Genomic DNA, 16,027 nt, shown 5'->3' with positions numbered 1-16,027 from the left:
TTGGCCTAATACAATTTGGGTCCGCATGCTGATGCTAACAAGTTCCCCAACAAGGAGCTTAATATGGGGGAATTAGCTCAAGCGGTAGAGCGCTTGCTTCGCATGCGAGAGGCAGCGGGATCGATGCCCGCATTCTCTAACAGCTTTTTCATTGAAAAATGGAGCTCCGTTCCACAACAACCTTTGCACTTGTTTCGGAAAAGCAGCTCCAAAGTGTGGGACGATTCAACTCTCCCAGGTAGGAGCAAGGGAAGTGCCAGTTAGCTCAAATGCTGCAGCGCTTCCTTTGCCTGTCATATGCAGGGGAATCGGTACTCGCAATCCCTGTGCGATTCAAATTGCAGTCGAGCCAGATTGTCGATTGTGACTCAAGACTGAGCAGTTTTTAACTCTTCCAAGGAAAGTACACACATGTAAGGTGGGGGATTAGCTCAAATGGTAGAGTGCTCGCTTAGCATGCGAGAGGTAGCAGGATCGATGCCCGCATCCTCCATAGGTGATGCTGTTTAACTGGCAAAATTTAGTTTCTTTCCAAAGCAACATTTACAAGAATCGCATTGGCATGAAGGATGACGACACGATTGGCCTAATACAATTTGGGTCCGCATGCTGATGCTAACAAGTTCCTCAACAAGGAGCTTAATATGGGGGAATTAGCTCAAGTGGTAGAGCGCTTGCTTCGCATGCGAGAGGCAGCGGGATCGATGCCCGCATTCTCCAACAGCTTTTTCATTGAAAAATGGAGCTCCGTTCCACAACAACCTTTGCACGTGTTTCGGAAAAGCAGCTCCAAAGTGTGGGACGATTCAACTCTCCCAGGTAGGAGCAAGGGAAGTGCCAGTTAGCTCAAATGCTGCAGCGCTTCCTTTGCCTGTCATATGCAGGGGAATCGATACTCGCAATCCCTTTGAGATTCAAATTGATGTCAAGTAAGCAGTCGAACCAGACTGTACTCATGCTGACGCTCACAAGATCCCCAACGAGGAACTCAACATGGGGGATTAGCTCAAATGGTAGAGCGCTCGCTTAGCATGCGAGAGGCAGCGGGATCGATGCCAGCATTCTCCAACAGCTTTTTCATTGAAAAATGGAGCTCCGTTCCACAACAACCTTTGCACGTGTTTCTGAAAAGCAGCTCCAAAGTGTGGGACGATTCAACTCTCCCAGGTAGGAGCAAGGGAAGTGCCAGTTAGCTCAAATGCTGCAGCGCTTCCTTTGCCTGTCATATGCAGGGGAATCGATACTCGCAATCCCTTTGAGATTCAAATTGATGTCAAGTAAGCAGTCGAACCAGACTGTACTCATGCTGACGCTCACAAGATCCCCAACGAGGAACTCAACATGGGGGATTAGCTCAAATGGTAGAGCGCTCGCTTAGCATGCGAGAGGTAGCGGGATCGATGCCCGCATCCTCCATAGGTGATGCTGTTTAACTGGCAAGATTTAGTTTCTTACGCAGGGGAATCGATACTAAGAATCCCTGTGAGATTCAAATTGATGTCAAGTAAGCAGTCGAACCAGACTGTACTCATGCTGACGCTCACAAGTTCCCCAACGAGGAACTCAACATGGGGGATTAGCTCAAATGGTAGAGCGCTCGCTTTGCATGCGAGAGGTAGCGGGATCGATGCCCGCATCCTCCATAGGTGATGCTGTTTAACTGGCAAGATTTAGTTTCTTTCCAAAGCAACATTTACAAGAATCGCATTGGCATGAAGGATGACGACACGATTGGCCTAATACAATTTGGGTCCGCATGCTGATGCTAACAAGTTCCCCAACAAGGAGCTTAATATGGGGGAATTAGCTCAAGTGGTAGAGCGTTTGCTTCGCATACGAAAGGCAGCGGGATCGATGCCCGCATTCTCCAACAGCTTTTTCATTGAAAAATGGAGCTCCGTTCCACAACAACCTTTGCACGTGTTTCGGAAAAGCAGCTCCAAAGTGTGGGACGATTCAACTCTCCCAGGTAGGAGCAAGGGAAGTGCCAGTTAGCTCAAATGCTGCAGCGCTTCCTTTGCCTGTCATATGCAGGGGAATCGATAATCGCAATCCCTGTGCGATTCAAATTGCAGTCGAGCCAGATTGTCGATTGTGACTCAAGACTGAGCAGTTTTTAACTCTTCCAAGGAAAGTACACACATGTAAGGTGGGGGATTAGCTCAAATGGTAGAGCGCTCGCTTAGCATGCGAGCGGTAGCGAGATCGATGCTCGCATCCTCCATAGGTGATGCTGTTTAACTGGCAAGATTTAGTTTCTTTCCAAAGCAACATTTACAAGAATCGCATTGGCATGTAGGATGACGACACGATTGGCCTAATACTAATTGGGTCCTCATGCTGATGCTAACAAGTTCCCCAACGAGGAGCTTAATATGGGGGAATAAGCTCAAGTGGTAGAGCGCTTGCTTCGCATGCGAGAGGCAGCGGGATCGATGCCCGCATTCTCCAACAGCTTTTTCATTGAAAAATGGAGCTCCGTTCCACAACAACCTTTGCACGTGTTTCGGAAAAGCAGCTCCAAAGTGTGGGACAATTCAACTCTCCCAGGTAGAAGCAAGGGAAGTGCGAGTTAGCTCAAATGCTGCAGCGCTTCCTTTGCTATCATATGCAGGGGAATCGATACTCGCAATCCCTTTGAGATTCAAATTGATGTCAAGTAAGCAGTCGAACCAGACTGTACTCATGCTGACGCTCACAAGATCCCCAACGAGGAACTCAACATGGGGGATTAGCTCAAATGGTAGAGCGCTCGCTTAGCATGCGAGAGGTAGCGGGATCGATGCCCGCATCCTCCATAGGTGATGCTGTTTAACTGGCAAGATTTAGTTTCTTACGCAGGGGAATCGATACTAAGAATCCCTGTGAGATTCAAATTGATGTCAAGTAAGCAGTCGAACCAGACTGTACTCATGCTGACGCTCACAAGTTCCCCAACGAGGAACTCAACATGGGGGATTAGCTCAAATGGTAGAGCGCTCGCTTTGCATGCGAGAGGTAGCGGGATCGATGCCCGCATCCTCCATAGGTGATGCTGTTTAACTGGCAAGATTTAGTTTCTTTCCAAAGCAACATTTACAAGAATCGCATTGGCATGAAGGATGACGACACGATTGGCCTAATACAATTTGGGTCCGCATGCTGATGCTAACAAGTTCCCCAACAAGGAGCTTAATATGGGGGAATTAGCTCAAGTGGTAGAGCGTTTGCTTCGCATGGGAGAGGCAGCGGGATCGATGCCCGCATTCTCCAACAGCTTTTTCATTGAAAAATGGAGCGCCGTTCCACAACAACCTTTGCACGTGTTTCGGAAAAGCAGCTCCAAAGTGTGGGACGATTCAACTCTCCCAGGTAGGAGCAAGGGAAGTGCCAGTTAGCTCAAATGCTGCAGCGCTTCCTTTGCCTGTCATATGCAGGGGAATCGATACTCGCAATCCCTGTGAGATTCAAATTGCAGTCGAGCCAGATTGTCGATTGTGACTCAAGACTGAGCAGTTTTTAACTCTTCCAAGGAAAGTACACACATGTAAGGTGGGGGATTAGCTCAAATGGTAGAGTGCTCGCTTAGCATGCGAGAGGTAGCGGGATCGATGCCCGCATCCTCCATAGGTGATGCTGTTTAACTGGCAAGATTTAGTTTCTTTCCAAAGCAACATTTACAAGAATCGCATTGGCATGAAGGATGACGACACGATTGGCCTAATACAATTTGGGTCCGCATGCTGATGCTAACAAGTTCCCCAACAAGGAGCTTAATATGGGGGAATTAGCTCAAGTGGTAGAGCGCTTGCTTCGCATGCGAGAGGCAGCGGGATCGATGCCCGCATTCTCCAACAGCTTTTTCATTGAAAAATGGAGCTCCGTTCCACAACAACCTTTGCACGTGTTTCGGAAAAGCAGCTCCAAAGTGTGGGACAATTCAACTCTCCCAGGTAGAAGCAAGGGAAGTGCGAGTTAGCTCAAATGCTGCAGCGCTTCCTTTGCTATCATATGCAGGGGAATCGATACTCGCAATCCCTTTGAGATTCAAATTGATGTCAAGTAAGCAGTCGAACCAGACTGTACTCATGCTGACGCTCACAAGATCCCCAACGAGGAACTCAACATGGGGGATTAGCTCAAATGGTAGAGCGCTCGCTTAGCATGCGAGAGGTAGCGGGATCGATGCCCGCATCCTCCATAGGTGATGCTGTTTAACTGGCAAGATTTAGTTTCTTACGCAGGGGAATCGATACTAAGAATCCCTGTGAGATTCAAATTGATGTCAAGTAAGCAGTCGAACCAGACTGTACTCATGCTGACGCTCACAAGTTCCCCAACGAGGAACTCAACATGGGGGATTAGCTCAAATGGTAGAGCGCTCGCTTTGCATGCGAGAGGTAGCGGGATCGATGCCCGCATCCTCCATAGGTGATGCTGTTTAACTGGCAAGATTTAGTTTCTTTCCAAAGCAACATTTACAAGAATCGCATTGGCATGAAGGATGACGACACGATTGGCCTAATACAATTTGGGTCCGCATGCTGATGCTAACAAGTTCCCCAACAAGGAGCTTAATATGGGGGAATTAGCTCAAGTGGTAGAGCGTTTGCTTCGCATACGAGAGGCAGCGGGATCGATGCCCGCATTCTCCAACAGCTTTTTCATTGAAAAATGGAGCTCCGTTCCACAACAACCTTTGCACGTGTTTCGGAAAAGCAGCTCCAAAGTGTGGGACGATTCAACTCTCCCAGGTAGGAGCAAGGGAAGTGCCAGTTAGCTCAAATGCTGCAGCGCTTCCTTTGCCTGTCATATGCAGGGGAATCGATAATCGCAATCCCTGTGCGATTCAAATTGCAGTCGAGCCAGATTGTCGATTGTGACTCAAGACTGAGCAGTTTTTAACTCTTCCAAGGAAAGTACACACATGTAAGGTGGGGGATTAGCTCAAATGGTAGAGCGCTCGCTTAGCATGCGAGCGGTAGCGAGATCGATGCTCGCATCCTCCATAGGTGATGCTGTTTAACTGGCAAGATTTAGTTTCTTTCCAAAGCAACATTTACAAGAATCGCATTGGCATGTAGGATGACGACACGATTGGCCTAATACTAATTGGGTCCTCATGCTGATGCTAACAAGTTCCCCAACGAGGAGCTTAATATGGGGGAATAAGCTCAAGTGGTAGAGCGCTTGCTTCGCATGCGAGAGGCAGCGGGATCGATGCCCGCATTCTCCAACAGCTTTTTCATTGAAAAATGGAGCTCCGTTCCACAACAACCTTTGCACGTGTTTCGGAAAAGCAGCTCCAAAGTGTGGGACAATTCAACTCTCCCAGGTAGAAGCAAGGGAAGTGCGAGTTAGCTCAAATGCTGCAGCGCTTCCTTTGCTATCATATGCAGGGGAATCGATACTCGCAATCCCTTTGAGATTCAAATTGATGTCAAGTAAGCAGTCGAACCAGACTGTACTCATGCTGACGCTCACAAGATCCCCAACGAGGAACTCAACATGGGGGATTAGCTCAAATGGTAGAGCGCTCGCTTAGCATGCGAGAGGTAGCGGGATCGATGCCCGCATCCTCCATAGGTGATGCTGTTTAACTGGCAAGATTTAGTTTCTTACGCAGGGGAATCGATACTAAGAATCCCTGTGAGATTCAAATTGATGTCAAGTAAGCAGTCGAACCAGACTGTACTCATGCTGACGCTCACAAGTTCCCCAACGAGGAACTCAACATGGGGGATTAGCTCAAATGGTAGAGCGCTCGCTTTGCATGCGAGAGGTAGCGGGATCGATGCCCGCATCCTCCATAGGTGATGCTGTTTAACTGGCAAGATTTAGTTTCTTTCCAAAGCAACATTTACAAGAATCGCATTGGCATGAAGGATGACGACACGATTGGCCTAATACAATTTGGGTCCGCATGCTGATGCTAACAAGTTCCCCAACAAGGAGCTTAATATGGGGGAATTAGCTCAAGTGGTAGAGCGTTTGCTTCGCATGGGAGAGGCAGCGGGATCGATGCCCGCATTCTCCAACAGCTTTTTCATTGAAAAATGGAGCGCCGTTCCACAACAACCTTTGCACGTGTTTCGGAAAAGCAGCTCCAAAGTGTGGGACGATTCAACTCTCCCAGGTAGGAGCAAGGGAAGTGCCAGTTAGCTCAAATGCTGCAGCGCTTCCTTTGCCTGTCATATGCAGGGGAATCGATACTCGCAATCCCTGTGAGATTCAAATTGCAGTCGAGCCAGATTGTCGATTGTGACTCAAGACTGAGCAGTTTTTAACTCTTCCAAGGAAAGTACACACATGTAAGGTGGGGGATTAGCTCAAATGGTAGAGTGCTCGCTTAGCATGCGAGAGGTAGCGGGATCGATGCCCGCATCCTCCATAGGTGATGCTGTTTAACTGGCAAGATTTAGTTTCTTTCCAAAGCAACATTTACAAGAATCGCATTGGCATGAAGGATGACGACACGATTGGCCTAATACAATTTGGGTCCGCATGCTGATGCTAACAAGTTCCCCAACAAGGAGCTTAATATGGGGGAATTAGCTCAAGTGGTAGAGCGCTTGCTTCGCATGCGAGAGGCAGCGGGATCGATGCCCGCATTCTCCAACAGCTTTTTCATTGAAAAATGGAGCTCCGTTCCACAACAACCTTTGCACGTGTTTCGGAAAAGCAGCTCCAAAGTGTGGGACGATTCAACTCTCCCAGGTAGGAGCAAGGGAAGTGCCAGTTAGCTCAAATGCTGCAGCGCTTCCTTTGCCTGTCATATGCAGGGGAATCGATACTCGCAATCCCTGTGCGATTCAAATTGCAGTCGAGCCAGATTGTCGATTGTGACTCAAGACTGAGCAGTTTTTAACTCTTCCAAGGAAAGTACACACATGTAAGGTGGGGGATTAGCTCAAATGGTAGAGCGCTCGCTTAGCATGCGAGCGGTAGCGAGATTGATGCTCACATCCTCCATAGGTGATGCTGTTTAACTGGCAAGATTTAGTTTCTTTCCAAAGCAACATTTACAAGAATCGCATTGGCATGAAGGATGACGACACGATTGGCCTAATACTAATTGGGTCCTCATGCTGATGCTAACAAGTTCCCCAACGAGGAGCTTAATATGGGGGAATAAGCTCAAGTGGTAGAGCGCTTGCTTCGCATGCGAGAGGCAGCGGGATCGATGCCCGCATTCTCCAACAGCTTTTTCATTGAAAAATGGAGCTCCGTTCCACAACAACCTTTGCACGTGTTTCGGAAAAGCAGCTCCAAAGTGTGGGACAATTCAACTCTCCCAGGTAGAAGCAAGGGAAGTGCGAGTTAGCTCAAATGCTGCAGCGCTTCCTTTGCCTGTCATATGCAGGGGAATCGATACTCGCAATCCCTGTGAGATTTAAATTGATGTCAAGTAAGCAGTCAAACCAGACTGTACTCATGCTGACGCTCACAAGTTCCCCAATGAGGAACTCAACATGGGGGATTAGCTCAAATGGTAGAGCGCTCGCTTTGCATGCGAGAGGTAGCGGGATCGATGCCCGCATCCTCCATAGGTGATGCTGTTTAACTGGCAAGATTTAGTTTCTTACGCAGGGGAATCGATACTCGCAATCCCTGTGAGATTCAAATTGCAGTCGACCCAGATTGTCGATTGTGACTCAAGACTGAGCAGTTTTTAACTCTTCCAAGGAAAGTACACACATGTAAGGTGGGGGATTAGCTCAAATGGTAGAGTGCTCGCTTAGCATGCGAGAGGTAGCGGGATCGATGCCCGCATCCTCCATAGGTGATGCTGTTTAACTGGCAAGATTTAGTTTCTTACGCAGGGGAATCGATACTAAGAATCCCTGTGAGATTCAAATTGATGTCAAGTAAGCAGTCGAACCAGACTGTACTCATGCTGACGCTCACAAGTTCCCCAACGAGGAACTCAACATGGGGGATTAGCTCAAATGGTAGAGCGCTCGCTTTGCATGCGAGAGGTAGCGGGATCGATGCCCGCATCCTCCATAGGTGATGCTGTTTAACTGGCAAGATTTAGTTTCTTTCCAAAGCAACATTTACAAGAATCGCATTGGCATGAAGGATGACGACACGATTGGCCTAATACAATTTGGGTCCGCATGCTGATGCTAACAAGTTCCCCAACAAGGAGCTTAATATGGGGGAATTAGCTCAAGTGGTAGAGCGTTTGCTTCGCATGCGAGAGGCAGCGGGATCGATGCCCGCATTCTCCAACAGCTTTTTCATTGAAAAATGGAGCTCCGTTCCACAACAACCTTTGCACGTGTTTCGGAAAAGCAGCTCCAAAGTGTGGGACGATTCAACTCTCCCAGGTAGGAGCAAGGGAAGTGCCAGTTAGCTCAAATGCTGCAGCGCTTCCTTTGCCTGTCATATGCAGGGGAATCGATACTCGCAATCCCTGTGAGATTCAAATTGCAGTCGAGCCAGATTGTCGATTGTGACTCAAGACTGAGCAGTTTTTAACTCTTCCAAGGAAAGTACACACATGTAAGGTGGGGGATTAGCTCAAATGGTAGAGCGCTCGCTTTGCATGCGAGAGGTAGCGGGATCGATGCCCGCATCCTCCATAGGTGATGCTGTTTAACTGGCAAGATTTAGTTTCTTACGCAGGGGAATCGATACTCGCAATCCCTGTGAGATTCAAATTGCAGTCGACCCAGATTGTCGATTGTGACTCAAGACTGAGCAGTTTTTAACTCTTCCAAGGAAAGTACACACATGTAAGGTGGGGGATTAGCTCAAATGGTAGAGTGCTCGCTTAGCATGCGAGAGGTAGCGGGATCGATGCCCGCATCCTCCATAGGTGATGCTGTTTAACTGGCAAGATTTAGTTTCTTACGCAGGGGAATCGATACTAAGAATCCCTGTGAGATTCAAATTGATGTCAAGTAAGCAGTCGAACCAGACTGTACTCATGCTGACGCTCACAAGTTCCCCAACGAGGAACTCAACATGGGGGATTAGCTCAAATGGTAGAGCGCTCGCTTTGCATGCGAGAGGTAGCGGGATCGATGCCCGCATCCTCCATAGGTGATGCTGTTTAACTGGCAAGATTTAGTTTCTTTCCAAAGCAACATTTACAAGAATCGCATTGGCATGAAGGATGACGACACGATTGGCCTAATACAATTTGGGTCCGCATGCTGATGCTAACAAGTTCCCCAACAAGGAGCTTAATATGGGGGAATTAGCTCAAGTGGTAGAGCGTTTGCTTCGCATGCGAGAGGCAGCGGGATCGATGCCCGCATTCTCCAACAGCTTTTTCATTGAAAAATGGAGCTCCGTTCCACAACAACCTTTGCACGTGTTTCGGAAAAGCAGCTCCAAAGTGTGGGACGATTCAACTCTCCCAGGTAGGAGCAAGGGAAGTGCCAGTTAGCTCAAATGCTGCAGCGCTTCCTTTGCCTGTCATATGCAGGGGAATCGATACTCGCAATCCCTGTGAGATTCAAATTGCAGTCGAGCCAGATTGTCGATTGTGACTCAAGACTGAGCAGTTTTTAACTCTTCCAAGGAAAGTACACACATGTAAGGTGGGGGATTAGCTCAAATGGTAGAGCGCTCGCTTAGCATGCGAGCGGTAGCGAGATCGATGCTCACATCCTCCATAGGTGATGCTGTTTAACTGGCAAGATTTAGTTTCTTTCCAAAGCAACATTTACAAGAATCGCATTGGCATGAAGGATGACGACACGATTGGCCTAATACTAATTGGGTCCTCATGCTGATGCTAACAAGTTCCCCAACGAGGAGCTTAATATGGGGGAATAAGCTCAAGTGGTAGAGCGCTTGCTTCGCATGCGAGAGGCAGCGGGATCGATGCCCGCATTCTCCAACATCTTTTTCATTGAAAAATGGAGCTCCGTTCCACAACAACCTTTGCACGTGTTTCGGAAAAGCAGCTCCAAAGTGTGGGACAATTCAACTCTCCCAGGTAGAAGCAAGGGAAGTGCGAGTTAGCTCAAATGCTGCAGCGCTTCCTTTGCCTGTCATATGCAGGGGAATCGATACTCGCAATCCCTGTGAGATTTAAATTGATGTCAAGTAAGCAGTCGAACCAGACTGTACTCATGCTGACGCTCACAAGTTCCCCAACGAGGAACTCAACATGGGGGATTAGCTCAAATGGTAGAGCGCTCGCTTTGCATGCGAGAGGTAGCGGGATCGATGCCCGCATCCTCCATAGGTGATGCTGTTTAACTGGCAAGATTTAGTTTCTTACGCAGGGGAATCGATACTCGCAATCCCTGTGAGATTCAAATTGCAGTCGACCCAGATTGTCGATTGTGACTCAAGACTGAGCAGTTTTTAACTCTTCCAAGGAAAGTACACACATGTAAGGTGGGGGATTAGCTCAAATGGTAGAGTGCTCGCTTAGCATGCGATAGGTAGCGGGATCGATGCCCGCATCCTCCATAGGTGATTCTGTTTAACTGGCAAGATTTAGTTTCTTTCCAAAGCAACATTTACAAGAATCGCATTGGCATGAAGGATGACGACACGATTGGCCTAATACAATTTGGGTCCGCATGCTGATGCTAACAAGTTCCCCAACAAGGAGCTTAATATGGGGGAATTAGCTCAACTGGTAGAGCGCTTGCTTCGCATGCGAGAGGCAGCGGGATCGATGCCCGCATTCTCCAACAGCTTTTTCATTGAAAAATGGAGCTCCGTTCCACAACAACCTTTGCACGTGTTTCGGAAAAGCAGCTCCAAAGTGTGGGACGATTCAACTCTCCCAGGTAGGAGCAAGGGAAGTGCCAGTTAGCTCAAATGCTGCAGCGCTTCCTTTGCCTGTCATATGCAGGGGAATCGATACTCGCAATCCCTTTGAGATTCAAATTGATGTCAAGTAAGCAGTCGAACCAGACTGTACTCATGCTGACGCTCACAAGATCCCCAACGAGGAACTCAACATGGGGGATTAGCTCAAACGGTAGAGCGCTCGCTTAGCATGCGAGAGGTAGCGGCATCGATGCCCGCATCCTCCATGGTGATGCTGTTTAACTGGCAAGATTTAGTTTCTTACGCAGGGGAATCGATACTAAGAATCCCTGTGAGATTCAAATTGATGTCAAGTAAGCAGTCGAACCAGACTGTACTCATGCTGACGCTCACAAGTTCCCCATCGAGGAACTCAACATGGGGGATTAGCTCAAATGGTAGAGCGCTCGCTTAGCATGCGAGAGATAGTGGGATCGATGCCCGCATCCTCCATAGGTGATGCTGTTTAACTGGCAAGATTTAGTTTCTTTCCAAATTAACATTTACAAGAATCGCATTGGCATGAAGGAAGACGACACGATTGGCCTAATACAATTTGGGTCCGCATGCTGATGCTAACAAGTTCCCCAACAAGGAGATTAATATGGGGGAATTAGCTCAAGTGGTAGAGCGTTTGCTTCGCATGCGAGAGGCAGCGGGATCGATGCCCGCATTCTCCAACAGCTTTTTCATTGAAAAATGGAGCTCCGTTCCACAACAAACTTTGCACGTGTTTCGGAAAAGCAGCTCCAAAGTGTGGGACAATTCAACTCTCCCAGGTAGGAGCAAGGGAAGTGCCAGTTAGCTCAAATGCTGCAGCGCTTCCTTTGCCTGTCATATGCAGGGGAATCGATACTCGCAATCCCTGTGAGATTCAAATTGCAGTCGAGCCAGATTGTCGATTGTGACTCAAGACTGAGCAGTTTTTAACTCTTCCAAGGAAAGTACACACATGTAAGGTGGGGGATTAGCTCAAATGGTAGAGTGCTCGCTTAGCATGCGAGAGGTAGCGGGATCGATGCCCGCATCCTCCATAGGTGATGCTGTTTAACTGGCAAGATTTAGTTTCTTTCCAAAGCAACATTTACAAGAATCGCATTGGCATGAAGGATGACGACACGATTGGCCTAATACAATTTGGGTCCGCATGCTGATGCTAACAAGTTCCCCAACAAGGAGCTTAATATGGGGGAATTAGCTCAAGTGGTAGAGCGCTTGCTTCGCATGCGAGAGGCAGCGGGATCGATGCCCTCATTCTCCAACAGCTTTTTCATTGAAAAATGGAGCTCCGTTCCACAACAACCTTTGCACGTGTTTCAGAAAAGCAGCTCCAAAGTGTGGGACGATTCAACTCTCCCAGGTAGGAGCAAGGGAAGTGCCAGTTAGCTCAAATGCTGCAGCGCTTCCTTTGCCTGTCATATGCAGGGGAATCGATACTCGCAATCCCTGTGAGATTCAAATTGATGTCAAGTAAGCAGTTGAACCAAACTGTACTCATGCTGACGCTCACAAGTTCCCCAACGAGGAACTCAACATGGGGGATTAGCTCAAATGGTAGAGCGCTCGCTTTGCATGCGAGAGGTAGAGGGATCGATGCCCGCATCCTCCATAGGTGATGCTGTTTAACTGGCAAGATTTAGTTTCTTTCCAAAGCAACATTTACAAGAATCGCATTGGCATGAAGGATGACGACACGATTGGCCTAATACAATTTGGGTCCGCATGCTGATGCTAACAAGTTCCCCAACAAGGAGCTTAATATGGGGGAATTAGCTCAAGCGGTAGAGCGCTTGCTTCGCATGCGAGAGGCAGCAGGATCGATGCCCGCATTCTCTAACAGCTTTTTCATTGAAAAATGGAGCTCCGTTCCACAACAACCTTTGCACTTGTTTCGGAAAAGCAGCTCCAAAGTGTGGGACGATTCAACTCTCCCAGGTAGGAGCAAGGGAAGTGCCAGTTAGCTCAAATGCTGCAGCGCTTCCTTTGCCTGTCATATGCAGGGGAATCGGTACTCGCAATCCCTGTGCGATTCAAATTGCAGTCGAGCCAGATTGTCGATTGTGACTCAAGACTGAGCAGTTTTTAACTCTTCCAAGGAAAGTACACACATGTAAGGTGGGGGATTAGCTCAAATGGTAGAGTGCTCGCTTAGCATGCGAGAGGTAGCAGGATCGATGCCCGCATCCTCCATAGGTGATGCTGTTTAACTGGCAAAATTTAGTTTCTTTCCAAAGCAACATTTACAAGAATCGCATTGGCATGAAGGATGACGACACGATTGGCCTAATACAATTTGGGTCCGCATGCTGATGCTAACAAGTTCCTCAACAAGGAGCTTAATATGGGGGAATTAGCTCAAGTGGTAGAGCGCTTGCTTCGCATGCGAGAGGCAGCGGGATCGATGCCCGCATTCTCCAACAGCTTTTTCATTGAAAAATGGAGCTCCGTTCCACAACAACCTTTGCACGTGTTTCGGAAAAGCAGCTCCAAAGTGTGGGACGATTCAACTCTCCCAGGTAGGAGCAAGGGAAGTGCCAGTTAGCTCAAATGCTGCAGCGCTTCCTTTGCCTGTCATATGCAGGGGAATCGATACTCGCAATCCCTGTGAGATTTAAATTGATGTCAAGTAAGCAGTCGAACCAAACTGTACTCATGCTGACGCTCACAAGTTCCCCAACGAGGAACTCAACATGGGGGATTAGCTCAAATGGTAGAGCGCTCGCTTTGCATGCGAGAGGTAGCGGGATCGATGCCCGCATCCTCCATAGGTGATGCTGTTTAACTGGCAAGATTTAGTTTCTTTCCAAAGCAACATTTACAAGAATCGCATTGGCATGAAGGATGACGACACGATTGGCCTAATACAATTTGGGTCCGCATGCTGATGCTAACAAGTTCCCCAACAAGGAGCTTAATATGGGGGAATTAGCTCAAGTGGTAGAGCGTTTGCTTCGCATGCGAGAGGCAGCGGGATCGATGCCCGCATTCTCCAACAGCTTTTTCATTGAAAAATGGAGCTCAGTTCCACAACAACCTTTGCACGTGTTTCGGAAAAGCAGCTCCAAAGTGTGGGACGATTCAACTCTCCCAGGTAGGAGCAAGGGAAGTGCCAGTTAGCTCAAATGCTGCAGCGCTTCCTTTGCCTGTCATATGCAGGGGAATCGATACTCGCAATCCCTGTGAGATTCAAATTGCAGTCGAGCCAGATTGTCGATTGTGACTCAAGACTGAGCAGTTTTTAACTCTTCCAAGGAAAGTACACACATGTAAGGTGGGGGATTAGCTCAAATGGTAGAGTGCTCGCTTAGCATGCGAGAGGTAGCGGGATCGATGCCCGCATCCTCCATAGGTGATGCTGTTTAACTGGCAAGATTTAGTTTCTTTCCAAAGCAACATTTACAAGAATCGCATTGGCATGAAGGATGACGACACGATTGGCCTAATACAATTTGGGTCCGCATGCTGATGCTAACAAGTTCCCCAACAAGGAGCTTAATATGGGGGAATTAGCTCAAGTGGTAGAGCGCTTGCTTCGCATGCGAGAGGCAGCGGGATCGATGCCCGCATTCTCCAACAGCTTTTTCATTGAAAAATGGAGCTCCGTTCCACAACAACCTTTGCACGTGTTTCGGAAAAGCAGCTCCAAAGTGTGGGACGATTCAACTCTCCCAGGTAGGAGCAAGGGAAGTGCCAGTTAGCTCAAATGCTGCAGCGCTTCCTTTGCCTGTCATATGCAGGGGAATCGATACTCGCAATCCCTGTGAGATTTAAATTGATGTCAAGTAAGCAGTCGAACCAAACTGTACTCATGCTGACGCTCACAAGTTCCCCAACGAGGAACTCAACATGGGGGATTAGCTCAAATGGTAGAGCGCTCGCTTTGCATGCGAGAGGTAGCGGGATCGATGCCCGCATCCTCCATAGGTGATGCTGTTTAACTGGCAAGATTTAGTTTCTTTCCAAAGCAACATTTACAAGAATCGCATTGGCATGAAGGATGACGACACGATTGGCCTAATACAATTTGGGTCCGCATGCTGATGCTAACAAGTTCCCCAACAAGGAGCTTAATATGGGGGAATTAGCTCAAGTGGTAGAGCGTTTGCTTCGCATGCGAGAGGCAGCGGGATCGATGCCCGCATTCTCCAACAGCTTTTTCATTGAAAAATGGAGCTCAGTTCCACAACAACCTTTGCACGTGTTTCGGAAAAGCAGCTCCAAAGTGTGGGACGATTCAACTCTCCCAGGTAGGAGCAAGGGAAGTGCCAGTTAGCTCAAATGCTGCAGCGCTTCCTTTGCCTGTCATATGCAGGGGAATCGATACTCGCAATCCCTGTGAGATTCAAATTGCAGTCGAGCCAGATTGTCGATTGTGACTCAAGACTGAGCAGTTTTTAACTCTTCCAAGGAAAGTACACACATGTAAGGTGGGGGATTAGCTCAAATGGTAGAGTGCTCGCTTAGCATGCGAGAGGTAGCGGGATCGATGCCCGCATCCTCCATAGGTGATGCTGTTTAACTGGCAAGATTTAGTTTCTTTCCAAAGCAACATTTACAAGAATCGCATTGGCATGAAGGATGACGACACGATTGGCCTAATACAATTTGGGTCCGCATGCTGATGCTAACAAGTTCCCCAACAAGGAGCTTAATATGGGGGAATTAGCTCAAGTGGTAGAGCGCTTGCTTCGCATGCGAGAGGCAGCGGGATCGATGCCTGCATTCTCCAACAGCTTTTTCATTGAAAAATGGAGCTCCGTTCCACAACAACCTTTGCACGTGTTTCAGAAAAGCAGCTCCAAAGTGTGGGACGATTCAACTCTCCCAGGTAGGAGCAAGGGAAGTGCCAGTTAGCTCAAATGCTGCAGCGCTTCCTTTGCCTGTCATATGCAGGGGAATCGATACTCGCAATCCCTGTGAGATTCAAATTGATGTCAAGTAAGCAGTCGAACCAAACTGTACTCATGCTGACGCTCACAAGTTCCCCAACGAGGAACTCAACATGGGGGATTAGCTCAAATGGTAGAGCGCTCGCTTTGCATGCGAGAGGTAGCGGGATCGATGCCCGCATCCTCCATAGGTGATGCTGTTTAACTGGCAAGATTTAGTTTCTTTCCAAAGCAACATTTACAAGAATCGCATTGGCATGAAGGATGACGACACGATTGGCCTAATACAATTTGGGTCCGCATGCTGATGCTAACAAGTTCCCCAACAAGGAGCTTAATATGGGGGAATTAGCTCAAGCGGTAGAGCGCTTGCT

At 48.1% G+C, this 16,027-nt stretch overlaps 29 non-coding genes across 29 annotated transcripts; all 29 read left to right on the top strand.

The window, feature by feature from the left end:
• The first annotated feature begins 647 nt into the window (after positions 1–647).
• Positions 648–720, top strand: trnaa-cgc (transfer RNA alanine (anticodon CGC)). Its single transcript has one exon. It is a non-coding gene; the product is annotated as a tRNA-Ala (tRNA).
• A 623-nt stretch (positions 721–1,343) lies between these two features.
• trnaa-agc (transfer RNA alanine (anticodon AGC)) lies at positions 1,344–1,416 on the top strand. Its single transcript has one exon. It is a non-coding gene; the product is annotated as a tRNA-Ala (tRNA).
• Positions 1,417–1,570: 154 nt separating this feature from the next.
• On the top strand, positions 1,571–1,643 carry trnaa-ugc (transfer RNA alanine (anticodon UGC)). The gene has a single exon. It is a non-coding gene; the product is annotated as a tRNA-Ala (tRNA).
• Positions 1,644–2,725: 1,082 nt separating this feature from the next.
• On the top strand, positions 2,726–2,798 carry trnaa-agc (transfer RNA alanine (anticodon AGC)). Its single transcript has one exon. It is a non-coding gene; the product is annotated as a tRNA-Ala (tRNA).
• A 154-nt stretch (positions 2,799–2,952) lies between these two features.
• trnaa-ugc (transfer RNA alanine (anticodon UGC)) lies at positions 2,953–3,025 on the top strand. Its single transcript has one exon. It is a non-coding gene; the product is annotated as a tRNA-Ala (tRNA).
• A 508-nt stretch (positions 3,026–3,533) lies between these two features.
• On the top strand, positions 3,534–3,606 carry trnaa-agc (transfer RNA alanine (anticodon AGC)). Its single transcript has one exon. It is a non-coding gene; the product is annotated as a tRNA-Ala (tRNA).
• Positions 3,607–3,760: 154 nt separating this feature from the next.
• Positions 3,761–3,833, top strand: trnaa-cgc (transfer RNA alanine (anticodon CGC)). The gene has a single exon. It is a non-coding gene; the product is annotated as a tRNA-Ala (tRNA).
• A 274-nt stretch (positions 3,834–4,107) lies between these two features.
• Positions 4,108–4,180, top strand: trnaa-agc (transfer RNA alanine (anticodon AGC)). Its single transcript has one exon. It is a non-coding gene; the product is annotated as a tRNA-Ala (tRNA).
• A 154-nt stretch (positions 4,181–4,334) lies between these two features.
• Positions 4,335–4,407, top strand: trnaa-ugc (transfer RNA alanine (anticodon UGC)). The gene has a single exon. It is a non-coding gene; the product is annotated as a tRNA-Ala (tRNA).
• A 1,082-nt stretch (positions 4,408–5,489) lies between these two features.
• trnaa-agc (transfer RNA alanine (anticodon AGC)) lies at positions 5,490–5,562 on the top strand. The gene has a single exon. It is a non-coding gene; the product is annotated as a tRNA-Ala (tRNA).
• A 154-nt stretch (positions 5,563–5,716) lies between these two features.
• On the top strand, positions 5,717–5,789 carry trnaa-ugc (transfer RNA alanine (anticodon UGC)). The gene has a single exon. It is a non-coding gene; the product is annotated as a tRNA-Ala (tRNA).
• A 508-nt stretch (positions 5,790–6,297) lies between these two features.
• Positions 6,298–6,370, top strand: trnaa-agc (transfer RNA alanine (anticodon AGC)). Its single transcript has one exon. It is a non-coding gene; the product is annotated as a tRNA-Ala (tRNA).
• A 154-nt stretch (positions 6,371–6,524) lies between these two features.
• On the top strand, positions 6,525–6,597 carry trnaa-cgc (transfer RNA alanine (anticodon CGC)). Its single transcript has one exon. It is a non-coding gene; the product is annotated as a tRNA-Ala (tRNA).
• Positions 6,598–7,453: 856 nt separating this feature from the next.
• On the top strand, positions 7,454–7,526 carry trnaa-ugc (transfer RNA alanine (anticodon UGC)). The gene has a single exon. It is a non-coding gene; the product is annotated as a tRNA-Ala (tRNA).
• A 160-nt stretch (positions 7,527–7,686) lies between these two features.
• trnaa-agc (transfer RNA alanine (anticodon AGC)) lies at positions 7,687–7,759 on the top strand. The gene has a single exon. It is a non-coding gene; the product is annotated as a tRNA-Ala (tRNA).
• Positions 7,760–7,913: 154 nt separating this feature from the next.
• trnaa-ugc (transfer RNA alanine (anticodon UGC)) lies at positions 7,914–7,986 on the top strand. Its single transcript has one exon. It is a non-coding gene; the product is annotated as a tRNA-Ala (tRNA).
• Positions 7,987–8,494: 508 nt separating this feature from the next.
• Positions 8,495–8,567, top strand: trnaa-ugc (transfer RNA alanine (anticodon UGC)). Its single transcript has one exon. It is a non-coding gene; the product is annotated as a tRNA-Ala (tRNA).
• A 160-nt stretch (positions 8,568–8,727) lies between these two features.
• trnaa-agc (transfer RNA alanine (anticodon AGC)) lies at positions 8,728–8,800 on the top strand. The gene has a single exon. It is a non-coding gene; the product is annotated as a tRNA-Ala (tRNA).
• Positions 8,801–8,954: 154 nt separating this feature from the next.
• trnaa-ugc (transfer RNA alanine (anticodon UGC)) lies at positions 8,955–9,027 on the top strand. The gene has a single exon. It is a non-coding gene; the product is annotated as a tRNA-Ala (tRNA).
• Positions 9,028–10,110: 1,083 nt separating this feature from the next.
• On the top strand, positions 10,111–10,183 carry trnaa-ugc (transfer RNA alanine (anticodon UGC)). The gene has a single exon. It is a non-coding gene; the product is annotated as a tRNA-Ala (tRNA).
• A 387-nt stretch (positions 10,184–10,570) lies between these two features.
• Positions 10,571–10,643, top strand: trnaa-cgc (transfer RNA alanine (anticodon CGC)). Its single transcript has one exon. It is a non-coding gene; the product is annotated as a tRNA-Ala (tRNA).
• Positions 10,644–11,725: 1,082 nt separating this feature from the next.
• trnaa-agc (transfer RNA alanine (anticodon AGC)) lies at positions 11,726–11,798 on the top strand. Its single transcript has one exon. It is a non-coding gene; the product is annotated as a tRNA-Ala (tRNA).
• Positions 11,799–13,108: 1,310 nt separating this feature from the next.
• On the top strand, positions 13,109–13,181 carry trnaa-cgc (transfer RNA alanine (anticodon CGC)). Its single transcript has one exon. It is a non-coding gene; the product is annotated as a tRNA-Ala (tRNA).
• Positions 13,182–13,456: 275 nt separating this feature from the next.
• Positions 13,457–13,529, top strand: trnaa-ugc (transfer RNA alanine (anticodon UGC)). The gene has a single exon. It is a non-coding gene; the product is annotated as a tRNA-Ala (tRNA).
• A 508-nt stretch (positions 13,530–14,037) lies between these two features.
• Positions 14,038–14,110, top strand: trnaa-agc (transfer RNA alanine (anticodon AGC)). The gene has a single exon. It is a non-coding gene; the product is annotated as a tRNA-Ala (tRNA).
• A 154-nt stretch (positions 14,111–14,264) lies between these two features.
• On the top strand, positions 14,265–14,337 carry trnaa-cgc (transfer RNA alanine (anticodon CGC)). Its single transcript has one exon. It is a non-coding gene; the product is annotated as a tRNA-Ala (tRNA).
• A 275-nt stretch (positions 14,338–14,612) lies between these two features.
• trnaa-ugc (transfer RNA alanine (anticodon UGC)) lies at positions 14,613–14,685 on the top strand. The gene has a single exon. It is a non-coding gene; the product is annotated as a tRNA-Ala (tRNA).
• A 508-nt stretch (positions 14,686–15,193) lies between these two features.
• On the top strand, positions 15,194–15,266 carry trnaa-agc (transfer RNA alanine (anticodon AGC)). The gene has a single exon. It is a non-coding gene; the product is annotated as a tRNA-Ala (tRNA).
• A 502-nt stretch (positions 15,267–15,768) lies between these two features.
• trnaa-ugc (transfer RNA alanine (anticodon UGC)) lies at positions 15,769–15,841 on the top strand. Its single transcript has one exon. It is a non-coding gene; the product is annotated as a tRNA-Ala (tRNA).
• Positions 15,842–16,027: the final 186 nt, after the last annotated feature.

This window comes from Osmerus eperlanus, chromosome 21, assembly GCF_963692335.1.
Source record: "Osmerus eperlanus chromosome 21, fOsmEpe2.1, whole genome shotgun sequence".
Classification (NCBI taxonomy): Eukaryota; Metazoa; Chordata; class Actinopteri; order Osmeriformes; family Osmeridae; genus Osmerus; species Osmerus eperlanus.
The sequence above is the reverse complement of the archived record's forward strand: the minus strand, read 5'-3'. Positions and strand labels throughout refer to the sequence as shown.